Source organism: Bufo bufo, chromosome 7 (genome assembly GCF_905171765.1).
Source record: "Bufo bufo chromosome 7, aBufBuf1.1, whole genome shotgun sequence".
Lineage (NCBI taxonomy): Eukaryota > Metazoa > Chordata > Amphibia > Anura > Bufonidae > Bufo > Bufo bufo.
Genome location: NC_053395.1, coordinates 58,478,875 through 58,492,786, shown reverse-complemented (window position 1 = coordinate 58,492,786; position 13,912 = coordinate 58,478,875).

The window sequence follows — 13,912 nt, the reverse complement described above, 5'->3', positions numbered from 1 at the left end:
CAAGACTATAACCATATATAACTAATAGGGGTATCCCCACTGGACAGTACCTGCGAATGAGGAAGAACTGCTCCTCCTTGAGAGAATTTAAACAACAGGCTGATGATCTACGTGAGAGGTTCAGGGAAAAAGGGTACCCTGAATCGGCTCTCAAAGTAGCATACCAAAAAGCCCGTTCCAGGAGTCGAACAGAGCTCCTACATCCCAACAAAATAGAGAAAAAGGAAAGACAGATCCGCCTAATAGGCACTTTTGATGGGGCTGCAAGAGAAGTGCACGATGTCCTATCTAAACACTGGAACATCCTTCTGTTGGACCCAGACATCAAAGATATTGTTACACCGACCGCAAACATCACGTACCGTAGGGGTTGCAGCATACTAGACCGCTTGGTACGCAGCCACTTCAGCGAGACGAACAAGCAGTCAGGTAGGTGGCTTAAACCACCTGAAGGTTGCTTTCGCTGCAGTGGTTGCGTTGCCTGGTCCTTTATCAAAAAAGGCTGTGAATTTTATAGCAATGTAACCGGCAAGAGTTATTCCATCAAGGGATTCCTAAATTGTAGATCCAAAGGAGTAATTTACAAGGCCACGTGTCACTGTGGCATGGAATATGTGGGCAAAACCAGACGGGAATTTCGAAGGAGGGTGGGGGAGCATCTTGGAGACATCAGGCATAAAAGAGACACCCCATTAGCCAAACATATAGAAACCAGCCACAATGGTAATTGTAAGGGTATGACCTTTATGGGCATTGAGATAATTCCTCCCCTTAAGAGAGGGGGCAACTGGGACAGGCGGATATTGCAGAGGGAGACCTAGTGGTTTTTTGAGCTCAAAACCTCTAACCCCACTGGCCTCAATGAGCAGCTTTCTTTCAACTGCTTTATTGAGGAGACAAGATCCACTTATTGAATCCGGGGGGGATCCGCCCTACCAGTTCCATGGGGCTCTGTACACATGAGTGATGAGAGCCACACTAATACTTGCATTCTAAACATACCCCTCCCTCACTCTGGTTACTGAGGAAGAATGTCTCAATTTTGACCAATCCTAAGCCTGGTATTTACACATACATATATATATATATATATATATATATATATATATATATATATCAGTACAGACCAAAAGTTTGGACACACCTTCTCATTCAAAGACTTTTCTTTATTTTCATGACTATGAAAATTGTAGATTCACACTGAAGGCATCAAAACTATGAATTAACACATGTGGAATTATATATATAACAAACAAGTGTGAAACAACTGAAAATGTCATATTCTAGGTTCTTCAAAGTAGCCACCTTTTGCTTTGATTACTGCTTTGCACACTCTTGGCATTCTCTTGATGAGCTTCAAGAGGTAGTCCCCTGAAATGGTCTTCCAACAGTCTTGAAGGAGTTCCCAGAGATGCTTAGCACTTGTTGGCCCTTTTGCCTTCACTCTGCGGTCCAGCTCACCCCAAACCATCTCGATTGGGTTCAGGTCCGGTGACTGTGGAGGCCAGGTCATCTGGCGCAGCACCCCATCACTCTCCTTCATGGTCAAATTGCCCTTACTTTCAAAGTTTTCCCAATTTTTCGGCTGACTGACTGACCTTCATTTCTTAAAGTAATGATGGCCACTTGTATTTCTTTACTTAGCTGCTTTTTTCTTGCCATAATACAAATTCTAACAGTCTATTCAGTAGGACTATCAGCTGTGTATCCACCTGACTTCTCCTCAACGCAACTGATGGTCCCAACCCCATTTATAAGGCAAGAAATCCCACTTATTAAACCTGACAGGGCACACCTGTGAAGTGAAAACCATTTCAGGGGACTACCTCTTGAAGCTCATCAAGAGAATGCCAAGAGTGTGCAAAGCAGTAATCAAAGCAAAAGGTGGCTACTTTGAAGAACCTAGAATATGACATATTTTCTGTTGTTTCACACTTGTTTGTTATGTATATAATTCTACATGTGTTAATTCATAGTTTTGATGCCTTCAGTGTGAATCTACAATTTTCATAGTCATGAAAATAAAGAAAACTCTTTGAATGAGAAGGTGTGTCCAAACTTTTGGTCTGTACTGTGTATATGTGTGTATATATATATATATATATATCTCTATCACACACATATACATACATTTTTTTTGTCAGCATTTTATGCGGTCAGGACATTGCTCCTCAAACACCAAACAACAAATAAAATATATCCCCCTTATCTCTACCTCCTTTTTGGGTCTACATAGGATTTGTTCCCTTTAATATTGAAATCCACTGTGGGACTAAATCTGACCTTAGATTGTCCTGACATGTAAAATCTGTATCTGTGGAGATGAAACATATCCACGGGCATATACAACTTCTAAAACCATGATACGTACCTATCCGGTCCCTAACCGATTAAAACTTGCTATTGAAATACCCTAGGTAGCGCCTCCTGTGACTGTACGGAGCGACGCACCTCATTTGGCTACTTTAGCCGAAACAATTAGTGACTTGTGGGGAGTGGAATCAGCCCACCTCCATCTCGCTACAAGTGCACCGTGGGATACGCCCCAGCTACTGTTGGACCAATCGTCTACAGAGGAGATTTGGCTGCAACATAGGGGCGGCACTAGCAGTGCCGGCTCCTGATCACGTGATCCTGGATGGTGACGTGATCACATGCGTCATAAGTTTGATCATGTGATCTTGGGGGGTGGAGCCAAGTATACGCGCGAGGCTTAAAAAGGACGCCAGCGCGAGCATTCGTTCCCCACTGCCACATGCAGGAGAGGAGCGGACCCAGGATACAAACTACTTGGCAAGTTAAGTAAATTCTGTTCCACTTACAGGATCGTCTCTCACTTGCTATAGCCGTTAATGGAGGCTTAAACAAGCACACATTGTTTGTTTTCTTTTGTTTGAAATCCGGGTGTTGTTGGTCCCCTGATGATCTGGCATACAGCCAGTGAAACGCGTAGGGAAATTGTTGCTATATATTGGTCTGTCTGCCCTAGTATGTGACTGGTCTTTTTTTATTTCCGACGAAGCTGGGCAGTCACTGTACAGTCCTGAGGGCCACCTAGGGACAGTCTGAGAGGGGTACTACTGTATTAGTTAGGATGCAGGGACATCTTGAGGGGAAGAGACCCAGCATCTGTCTCCCTCTCATATTCTATCCCTTTTATTCCTAACTCACCCTCTGAGTGAGCCAGTGAACACACCTCCTGGCTGCTTGTACAACTCCCTACCAGTTCACCTTGGTTGGCAGTTGAGTGCTACCTCCTTGTGAGGTTTATGTTGAACAAAAAAACTTTTTGGGCCTATTATTTCAAACTTTATTAATAAAAGTACGTTTTAAGGTAATCCTATTATTCAATTTTTTGCTATATATAACTAATACAAATATCTTGAATAATTTTTGTTTGACCCCATAGCCCACAATCAGGAGAACATGGGTACGCTGTGTAAACTTCCGTCTATCTGTCTTATGCATTTATCATTCTCTTCAGACACTCTGTTACATTAGTTCTTAATAAGGCCATATATCTCATTAGACAGGCATACGTTTTCCTAATATGAGAAGTTTTTCAAGGTCATTTTGCTTTCATCGATTGTAATGCATTCCAATAGTCCATCCGAATGTTTATCTACAGCGCGGTACAATCTAAAGCTTAATAAATTAGTCATTGATTTAATCACTGCGACACAATTACTATCGTTTGCGATCCCCCCCCTCCTTTTCTCCTCTTCCGTCTTTGATTACAGTAATCTGCATCTCATCTGTGGCTTAACCATCGGCTTTGTTTAATAGATGTCAGATGCAGAGAAAGCTGTCATTCGTAGGCTGAGGAGTAAATTGTTACTAGGAGTTTTAGGCTTATCTGTGAGCTAAAAACATCTCTTTGAAAAGGCAGATAAATGGAACGCTTATAAGGAAATGAAAATTACAAGCAGTTAAAAGTAATGTTCGTCATTAAAACTGGTAAATGCATGGTGACGGAGGAATTTTCAGCAATGAAAATGTTAACGCTAGCTGTAAAATCAAATCATTAAATCTAATCGCCTTTATGTATTAAGGCGATAAAGCCGTCATTTTAAGTAACATAATGATCGAAAAGCTTTCTTCACAATATTGCAGATTTGAAAGTGGAGAATATTACAATGATATCCAAGAAAAGACCCAACTGGGCGGCACAATTCCTCTGTAGGAGTCCACTTTCAAATGACTACAGTTTGGGTGAGGAACTCAGCTGGACCCAGGACTGCCAGAACCTGTAACATCTCCTGACATTTCAGTTTTAGTAACAACTTGCATTCTCCCCATGTAATTATTCTGGAGCATCTTTTCTTTTGACTCTATGTTCCTTTTATTTTTCCTGCTAGAAGTTATGAATGAGTTACAAGAGGTTTGCAGTTGGGGGGTGGGTTACCCTGCACAATCTGACACTATACAATCAGTGCATGCCAGTGTCAGACTGTGCAGGGACATGTCCACAACTGGTAACACCCGTCTGGACCTTCATTGCATATGTAGTGGCCCAGAGAGGCACTACAATTCCTACACCCAGCTACTGTCTCTAATGGCTAACAATAATGTCATCTGTGTATTTATTCCAGGTCCTCCTACACTGTGCAGTCATAATATTGCTATGAAACTGTTATGTTCATGTAATGTGCCTGATTCACCAGCAGGTGGCAGTGTACCTGGATGAGTATCTTTAGATAGGCTGGAACTTACCATTCCATTCCCCCCCTTCCCTTCTGGGCAGAAGTAGGCTAGTCAAACTATCAAGGGGACAGGTAATGAAGGCCAGGCAGAGCCAGGTATGCAGTACCATGGAGTCATCAGGGAAGCTGGTCAACGATACGTCAAGTTCAAAGATAAGCAAGGAAACTAAAGCCCCTATTTGACTGGATAATTTTCTGGCCAATTAACGGGAACAAACATTTATAGGACCACACCTGCCCGATAATTGGACCATAATTACCGCCAACCAGCCGATAAACTAGCAAATGCTTGTTTGTCAGCTGATTGCCATCTTTCATCAGAATGAAAAATGCTCGATTATCAGTAGCACATCTCCCTGTGTAATCATAGAATGGAATGAGGGAGTAACGACAGTGGCAGCGATCATTCATCCCCATTCACCCTGCATCAGCCTGTGCAATAGGCATCAGTCGATGGTGTGTATTGTCGATTGGTGCTCATCCTGCCCAAATGTCGAGCATATAGGTAGTATGAAATACTGCTAAATTTTCAGAATCACGTGACCACTCCTCCGTCTGTGCATCTTTGGTAATAGAAATGAGTTAGTAAGTGCTTTACTTTTATATTATAGGACCAATAGTCTTGTTTTTTGTGCTTATAGACAACTTCTTTAACCACTTGCCGCAACTGTAACGCCGAAAGGCGTCATCGCGGCGGCTCCCCCAGGCTACGCTAACGCCGATTGGCGTCATCTCGCGTGAGCCGAGATTTCCTGTGAACGCGCGCACACAGGCGCGCACGCTCACAGGAACGGAAGGTAAGAGAGTGGAACTCCAGCCTGCCAGCGGCGATCGTTCGCTGGCAGGCTGGAGATGTGATTTTTTAACCCCTGAAAGGTATATCAGACGCTGTTTTGATAACAGCGTCTAATATAACTGCTACCTGGTCCTCTGGTGGTCCCCTTTGTTTGGATCGACCACCAGAGGACACAGGTAGCTCAGTAATATGTTGCACCAAGCACCACTACACTACACCCCCCCCTGTCACTTATTAACCCCTTATTCACCCTTGATTACCCCTGATCACCCCATATAGACTCCTTGATCACCCCCCTGTCATTGATTACCCCCCTGTAAAGCTCTATTCAGACGTCCGCATGATTTTTACGGATCCACTGATAGATGGATCGGATCCGCAAAACGCATACGGACGTCTGAATGGAGCCTTACAGGGGCGTGATCAATGACTGTGGTGATCACCCCATATAGACTCCCTGATCACCCCCCTGTCATTGATTACCCCCCTGTAAAGCTCCATTCAGACGTCCGCATGATTTTTACGGATCCACTGATAGATGGATCGGATCCGCAAAACGCATACGGACGTCTGAATGAAGCCTTACAGGGGCGTGATCAATGACTGTGGTGATCACCCCATATAGACTCCCTGATCACCCCCCTGTCATTGATTACCCCCCTGTCATTGATCACCCCCCTGTAAAGCTCCATTCAGACGTCGGCATGATTTTTACGGATCCACTGATAGATGGATCGGATCCGCAAAACGCATATGGACGTCTGAATGGAGCCTTACAGGGGCGTGATCAATGACTGTGGTGATCACCCCATATAGACTCCCTGATCACCCCCCTGTCATTGATTACCCCCCTGTCATTGATCACCCCCCTGTAAAGCTCCATTCAGACGTCCGCATGATTTTTACGGATCCACTGATAGATGGATCGGATCCGCAAAACGCATATGGACGTCTGAATGGAGCCTTACAGGGGCGTGATCAATGACTGTGGTGATCACCACATATAGACTCCCTGATCACCCCCCTGTCATTGATTACCCCCCTGTAAAGCTCCATTCAGATGTCCGCATGATTTTTACGGATCCACTGATAGATGGATCGGATCCGCAAAACGCATCCGGACGTCTGAATGAAGCCTTACAGGGGCATGATCAATGACTGTGGTTATCACCCCATATAGACTCCCTGATCACCCCCCTGTCATTGATTACCCCCCTGTAAAGCTCCATTCAGATGTCCGCATGATTTTTACGGATCCACTGATAGATGGATCGGATCCGCAAAACACATACAGGCGTCTCCCTGGAGCCTTCCAGGGGGGGTGATCACCCCATATAGACTCCCTGATCACCCCCCTGTCATTGATCACCCCCCCTGTCATTGATCACCCCCCCTGTCATTGATCATCCCCCCTGTCATTGATCACCCCCCCTGTCAGGCTGCATTCAGATGTCCGTATGATTTTTACGGATCCACGGATACATGGATCGGATCCGCAAAACACATACGGACATCTGAATGGAGCCTTATAGGGGGGTGATCAATGACAGGGGGGTGATCACCCCATATAGACTCCCTGATCACCCCCCTGTCATTGATCACCCCCCTGTCATTGATCACCCCCCTGTAAGGCTCCATTCAGACATTTTTTTGGCCCAAGTTAGCGGAAATTATTTTTTTTTTCTTACAAAGTCTCATATTCCACTAACTTGTGTCAAAAAATAAAATCTCACATGAACTCACCATACCCCTCACGGAATCCAAATGCGTAAAATTTTTTAGAGATTTATATTCCAGACTTCTTCTCACGCTTTAGGGCCCCTAGAATGCCAGGGCAGTATAAATACCCCACATGTGACCCCATTTCGGAAAGAAGACACCCCAAGGTATTCCGTGAGGGGCATATTGAGTCCATGAACGATTTAAATTTTTGTCCCAAGTTAGCGGAAAGGGAGACTTTGTGAGAAAAAAATAAATAAAATCAATTTCCGCTAACTTGTGCCAAAAAAAAAAAAATTCTATGAACTCGCCATGCCCCTCATTGAATACTTTGTGGTGTCTTCTTTCCAAAATGGGGTCACATGTGGGGTATTTATACTGCCCTGGCATTCTAGGGGCCCTAAAGCGTGAGAAGAAGTCTGGGATCCAAATGTCTAAAAATGCCCTCATAAAAGGAATGTGGGCCCCTTTGCGCATCTAGGCTGCAAAAAAGTGTCACACAACTGGTATCGCCGTACTCAGGAGAAGTTGGGCAATGTGTTTTGGGGTGTCATTTTACATATACCCATGCTGGGTGAGATAAATATCTTGGTCAAATGCCAACTTTGTATAAAAAAATGGGAAAAGTTGTCTTTTGCTGAGATATTTCTCTCACCCAGCATGAGTATATGTAAAAAGACACCCCAAAACACATTCCCCAACTTCTCCTGAATACGGCGATACCAGATGTGTGACACTTTTTTGCAGCCTAGGTGGGAAAAGGGGCCCACATTCCAAAGAGCACCTTTAGGATTTCACAGGTCATTTACCTACTTACCACACATTAGGGCCCCTGGAAAATGCCAGGGCAGTATAACTACCCCACAAATGACCCCATTTTGGAAAGAAGACACCCCAAGGTATTCCGTGAGGGGCATGGCGAGTTCCTAGAATTTTATATTTTTTGTCACAAGTTAGCGGAAAATGATGATTTTATTTTTTTCTTACAAAGTCTCATATTCCACTAACTTGTGACAAAAAATAAAAACTTCCATGAACTCACTATGCCCATCACGAAATACCTGGGGGTGTCTTCTTTCCAAAATGGGGTCACTTGTGGGGTAGTTATACTGCCCTGGCATTCTAGGGGCCCAAATGTGTGGTAAGAAGTTTGAAATCAAAATGTGTAAAAAATGACCAGTGAAATCCGAAAGGTGCTCTTTGGAATATGGGCCCCTTTGCCCACCTAGGCTGCAAAAAAGTGTCACACATCTGGTATCTCCATACTCAGGAGAAGTTGGGGAATGTGTTTTGGGGTGTCATTTTACATATACCCATGCTGGGTGAGATAAATATCTTGTCAAAAGACAACTTTTCCCATTTTTTTTATACAAAGTTGGCATTTGACCAAGATATTTATCTCACCCAGCATGGGTATATGTAAAATGACACCCCAAAACACATTCCCCAACTTCTCCTGAGTACGGCGATACCACATGTGTGGCACTTTTTTGCAGCCTAGGTGGGCAAAGGGGCCCATATTCCAAAGAGCACCTTTCGGATTTCACTGGTCATTTTTTACAGAATTTGATTTCAAACTCCTTACCACACATTTGGGCCCCTAGAATGCCAGGGCAGTATAACTACCCCACAAGTGACCCCATTTTGGAAAGAAGACACCCCAAGGTATTCGCTGATGGGCAGAGTGAGTTCATGGAAGTTTTTATTTTTTGTCACAAGTTAGTGGAATATGAGACTTTGTAAGAAAAAAAAACAAAAAAAACAAAAAAAATAAAAAAAACATCATTTTCCACTAACTTGTGACAAAAAATAAAAAATTCTAGGAACTCGCCATGCCCCTCACGGAATACCTTGGGGTGTCTTCTTTCCAAAATGGGGTCACTTGTGGGGTAGTTATACTGCCCTGGCATTCTAGGGGCCCAAATGTGTGGTAAGGAGTTTGAAATCAAATTCTGTAAAAAATGACCAGTGAAATCCGAAAGGTGCTCTTTGGAATATGGGCCCCTTTGCCCACCTAGGCTGCAAAAAGGTGTCACACATCTGTTATCTCCGTATTCAGGAGAAGTTGGGGAATGTGTTTTGGGGTGTCATTTTACATATACCCATGCTGGGTGAGAGAAATATCTTCGCAAAAGACAACTTTTCCCATTTTTTTTATACAAAGTTGGCATTTGACCAAGATATTTATCTCACCCAGCATGGGTATATGTAAAATGACACCCCAAAACACATTCCCCAACTTCTCCTGAATACGGAGATACCAGATGTGTGACACCTTTTTGCAGCATATGTGGGCAAAGGGGCCCACATTCCAAAGAGCACCTTTCGGATTTCACTGGTCATTTTTTACAGAATTGGATTTCAAACTCCTTACCACACATTTGGGCCCCTAGAATGCCAGGGCAGTATAACTACCCCACAAGTGACCCCATTTTGGAAAGAAGACACCCCAAGGTATTCGCTGATGGGCATAGTGAGTTCATGGAAGTTTTTATTTTTTGTCACAAGTTAGTGAAATATGAGACTTTGTAAGAAAAAAAACAAAAACAAAAAAACACATCATTTTCCGCTAACTTGTGACAAAAAAAAAAAAAGTTCGATGAACTCACTATGCCCATCAGCGAATACCTTAGGGTGTCTACTTTCCGAAATGGGGTCATTTGTGGGGTGTTTGTACTGTCTGGCCATTGTAGAACCTCAGGAAACATGACAGGTGCTCAGAAAGTCAGAGCTGCTTCAAAAAGCGGAAATTCACATTTTTGTACCATAGTTTGTAAACGCTATAACTTTTACCCAAACCATTTTTTTTTTACCCAAACATTTTTTTTTATCAAAGACATGTAGAACAATAAATTTAGAGAAAAATTTATATATGGATGTCGTTTTTTTTGCAAAATTTTGCAACTGAAAGTGAAAAATGTCATTTTTTGCAAAAAAATCGTTAAATTTCGATTAATAACAAAAAAAGTAAAAATGTCAGCAGCAATAAAATACCACCAAATGAAAGCTCTATTAGTGAGAAGAAAAGGAGGTAAAATTCATTTGGGTGGTAAGTTGCATGACCGAGCAATAAACCGCTAAAGTTGTGGAGTGCCGAATTGTAAAAAAGGGCCTGGTCTTTAGGGGGGTATAAACCTGTGGTCCTTAAGTGGTTAAAGGGAACATCTTATCAGAAAATGGCCTATTATTTAGATCACATTTTTATGTTAAACATATTATTATTTTTTTTCTAATTCTAATCATGCAGTTTTTGCACTGGCTGATGCGCCTAATAAAATGTTAAGACTTCTTGTTCTGTACAGGTACTGTAACTTTTTAGTCAATATTGCATCATCGCAGGCAGGATTACAATGGACAGATATCACTTCTTTATAGATCTACCATTTACAATAGGTGATATCACAGCTTATCTACTCCCTCCTGACCTCTGCATAGGTCACAGAGCATGACTAGAAAACTCTCCCATAGACGTCAGTGAGGTCCATTCCTGTCCATTCTTTCTATGGACCATGTGACTACTCTCAAAGAATAGAAAGTCTTGACAACTACAGAATTTTTGTATATTTTTCAAATTTTGATATTGACATGGAAAATTTAAAAAATCACCAACAGTTCTAAAAAATATGTTTAAAGGGCTTCTGTCACCCCACTAAACAGTTTATTTTTTTTTGGTTACTTATAATGCCTATAATGCGATTTATGCATACATACTGTAATTAATCATTTTCGTTCAGCAGATTCTGTTAAATACTTACTTTTAAAATATGCAAATTACCTTGCTACCAGCAAGTAGGGCGGCTACTTGCTGGTAGCAGCCGCATCCTCCTATCCTAAAGATGCCCCCTCCGCATCCTGATTGACAGGGCCAGCCAGTACCTGTCTTCAGTCGGCGCAGGTGCACTGAGAGGCGGACGCTCGCTCGGTCGCTCCATCCTCAATGCACCTGCGCCGATGACGTCACATCTACACCCGGCGCAGGCGCATTGAGGATGGAGCGACCGAGCGTCCTCCTCTCAGTGCGCCTGCGCCGACTGAAGACAGGTACGGCGCAGGCGCCAGATTTTGAATGCAAACAGGGCCAGCAGAGAAAGATCCCGTCCGCTGGCCCTGTCAATCAGCATGCGGAGGGGGAGTCTTTAGGATAGGAGGATGCGGCTGCTACCAGCAAGTAGCCGCCCTACTTGCTGGTAGCAAGGTAATTTGCATATTTTAAAAGTACGTTTTTAACGGAATCTGCTGAACGAAAATTATTAATTACAGTATGTATGCATAAATCGCATTATAGGCATTATAAGTAACCAAAAAAAAAAAAAAAAAACTGTTTCGTGGGGTGACAGAAGCCATTTAACATAAAAACTTGATTTAGACAATAAGTCATTTTCTGATGATACATTTCCTTAAAAGGAAACTTGTCACATTCATTTTTAACCTTAAAGGGGTTATCCATCCCCTAAAATGCCCCCCAAAATGCAGGGGTACCACATACACGTTATAGTCACCCTCTCGCCAGCACCTGCATCGCTCCTGATGCCCACATGGCCGCCGCTGCATCTCCCCGTGGCGAGGAACAAAACACCCCGCGAACAGCGGGGGGTTGGTGTTTCAGCCAATAGCAGGCTGCGACTGGAAAGAACCTCCCTAGTGTCACCCGCAATGCTAGGGTGGCTTGTTCCCGTCGCAGCCTGCTATGGGCTGCCCCCCTCCCCATCGCCGGAAGTTTTGATCTGCGCCATGGGGAGATGCAACGGCGCCCATATGGGCATCAGGAGCAACGCGGGTGTCGGGGAGTGGGGTGAGTATAACCTGCATGTGGTGCCCCGGCATTTTGGGGGGCATTATAGGGGTTGTATAACCCCTTTAATGTAGACTATGTGCCATGTAAAGTGTATGAAGAGTAGCTCTTTGACGTTAATGTGCTTTTTTTTTTCAACTTGATGCCTGATACCTTATAATATTTATTGAAACAATTTCCCACATTATCTGTAAATGGAATCTAAGAGGTCTGCTTGGAGTTCCTCCTTTTGGAAGAGTTTGGTGTATTGATGAGCTCTTGCTTCTACTCCACCTCCCTGGACTTGAATGACCCTGCCGCCTACTGGATGTGGTTGCTGAAATCCTGCGCATGGGCAACTGCTTGGTGATGCCAAACGGCTGTTGCATAGTACTTTATGTGCAGGTGAGGGATTTGACAGGCTCAGACAAGAACCTGAGAAAAGCAGCCTATTAATCAAGAAGGTGAGATTTGGGTTCAGCAAAAAATAAACTAATGATGCAGATAGCTCATTTCTATGTGGTGCATGCACACTAAAAATAAGAACAACTTTAAGAAAAATAATTTCTGTATCTAATTTGGGCAGCATACAGGACTTGGTACCATGGTATAGCAGGGACAACAGCAGTGACAGGTTCCCTTTAACTCCCCAATGCAAATGAGTGCTGGCTGCTTTGACACTGTGGTGTAGTTTGGACTACGCATGGAACACTGTATAGGGGGCAATACGGAGAAGTAATGATTTTTCCTTTTGTAAACACCCGAGATATTAAAGGGGTTGGCTCATCTGGGACATTGATGGCATATCACTTGGATATGCTATCAATATCAGATAGGTGAGGGTCCCTATCTCCAGAATGGGGCTCCCTGAAGTGCTTGGAAGTCCCATTACAGTGGATGGGGAGTGCACTGCGAAAGCGTGGCCACCTCTCCATTCACTGCTATGGGGCTGCCAGAAATAGCTGCGCCAATGATTGGCTATTTTTGGAACTCCCATAGTGCTGAATGGAGGGTGACTGCGCATACGCAGCTGCTTTCTATTCACTTTGGGGATCCCGTTTTGGAGAGGTCGGACCCACACCTATCGGACATTGATAGCATATCCTCACAATATTTCATCCGTGTCCCAGATGGGCCAACCTCTTTAAGCTCTGGTATCGACAATCTTGCTGTATTTTTTTTCACTGAACAATACTGGTTCGCCTGTAACTATATTTTCAGACAACTTTTTTTAAAGAGCCCCTGTCACCTCTCCTAACATGTCTGTTTTAGTAACTACATGCATTCCTCATGTAATAGCATTTCTGGAGCATCTATTCTTTTGAATCTCTGTTGTGCCGCTCCTTCATTATTACAGCTACATCTTTTGAAAGAATTTCTAGCAGTTTGACATGAAAGTCCAGATGGGTGTTATCAGTTGAGGGCATGTCCCTTCACAGTCTGACTGTCACGAGTGTATGTGAGCAACAATAGTAATACACAGTACAGAGCTACTGACTGGACCCAGAACTAGGGAGGATAAAGGGTGACCCCTGTCCGACCCTCAACGCTCTCCCTATTCTGCTAAAGCACATGCCCGGATCCAAATGGCGGAACGAGGCATGCCCACGTGCCTAAGACTAATGACCCCTGTAAACCCTACAATAGTGGAAGGGGCACGGCCACCAGTGCCCTACTCAGTATATGGAGGGAACCGTGGCCACCTCAGATCCAGTCAGAAAATAAACAGGAACACAACAATGTCTGCACACTTAGCTGAAGATGTTGCAGCCGCAGAGAAGACGGATCCAAGGACAGGCTGGCAATATCCGGAGTGCTAGCTGCAGCAGAACACAGGTCCAGTGAACTGATAGCTACAAGTGAAGAAACTAAAGCAAGAGCTACAACTGAAGTGAGAACTATAATCCACATCCTATCATAGGA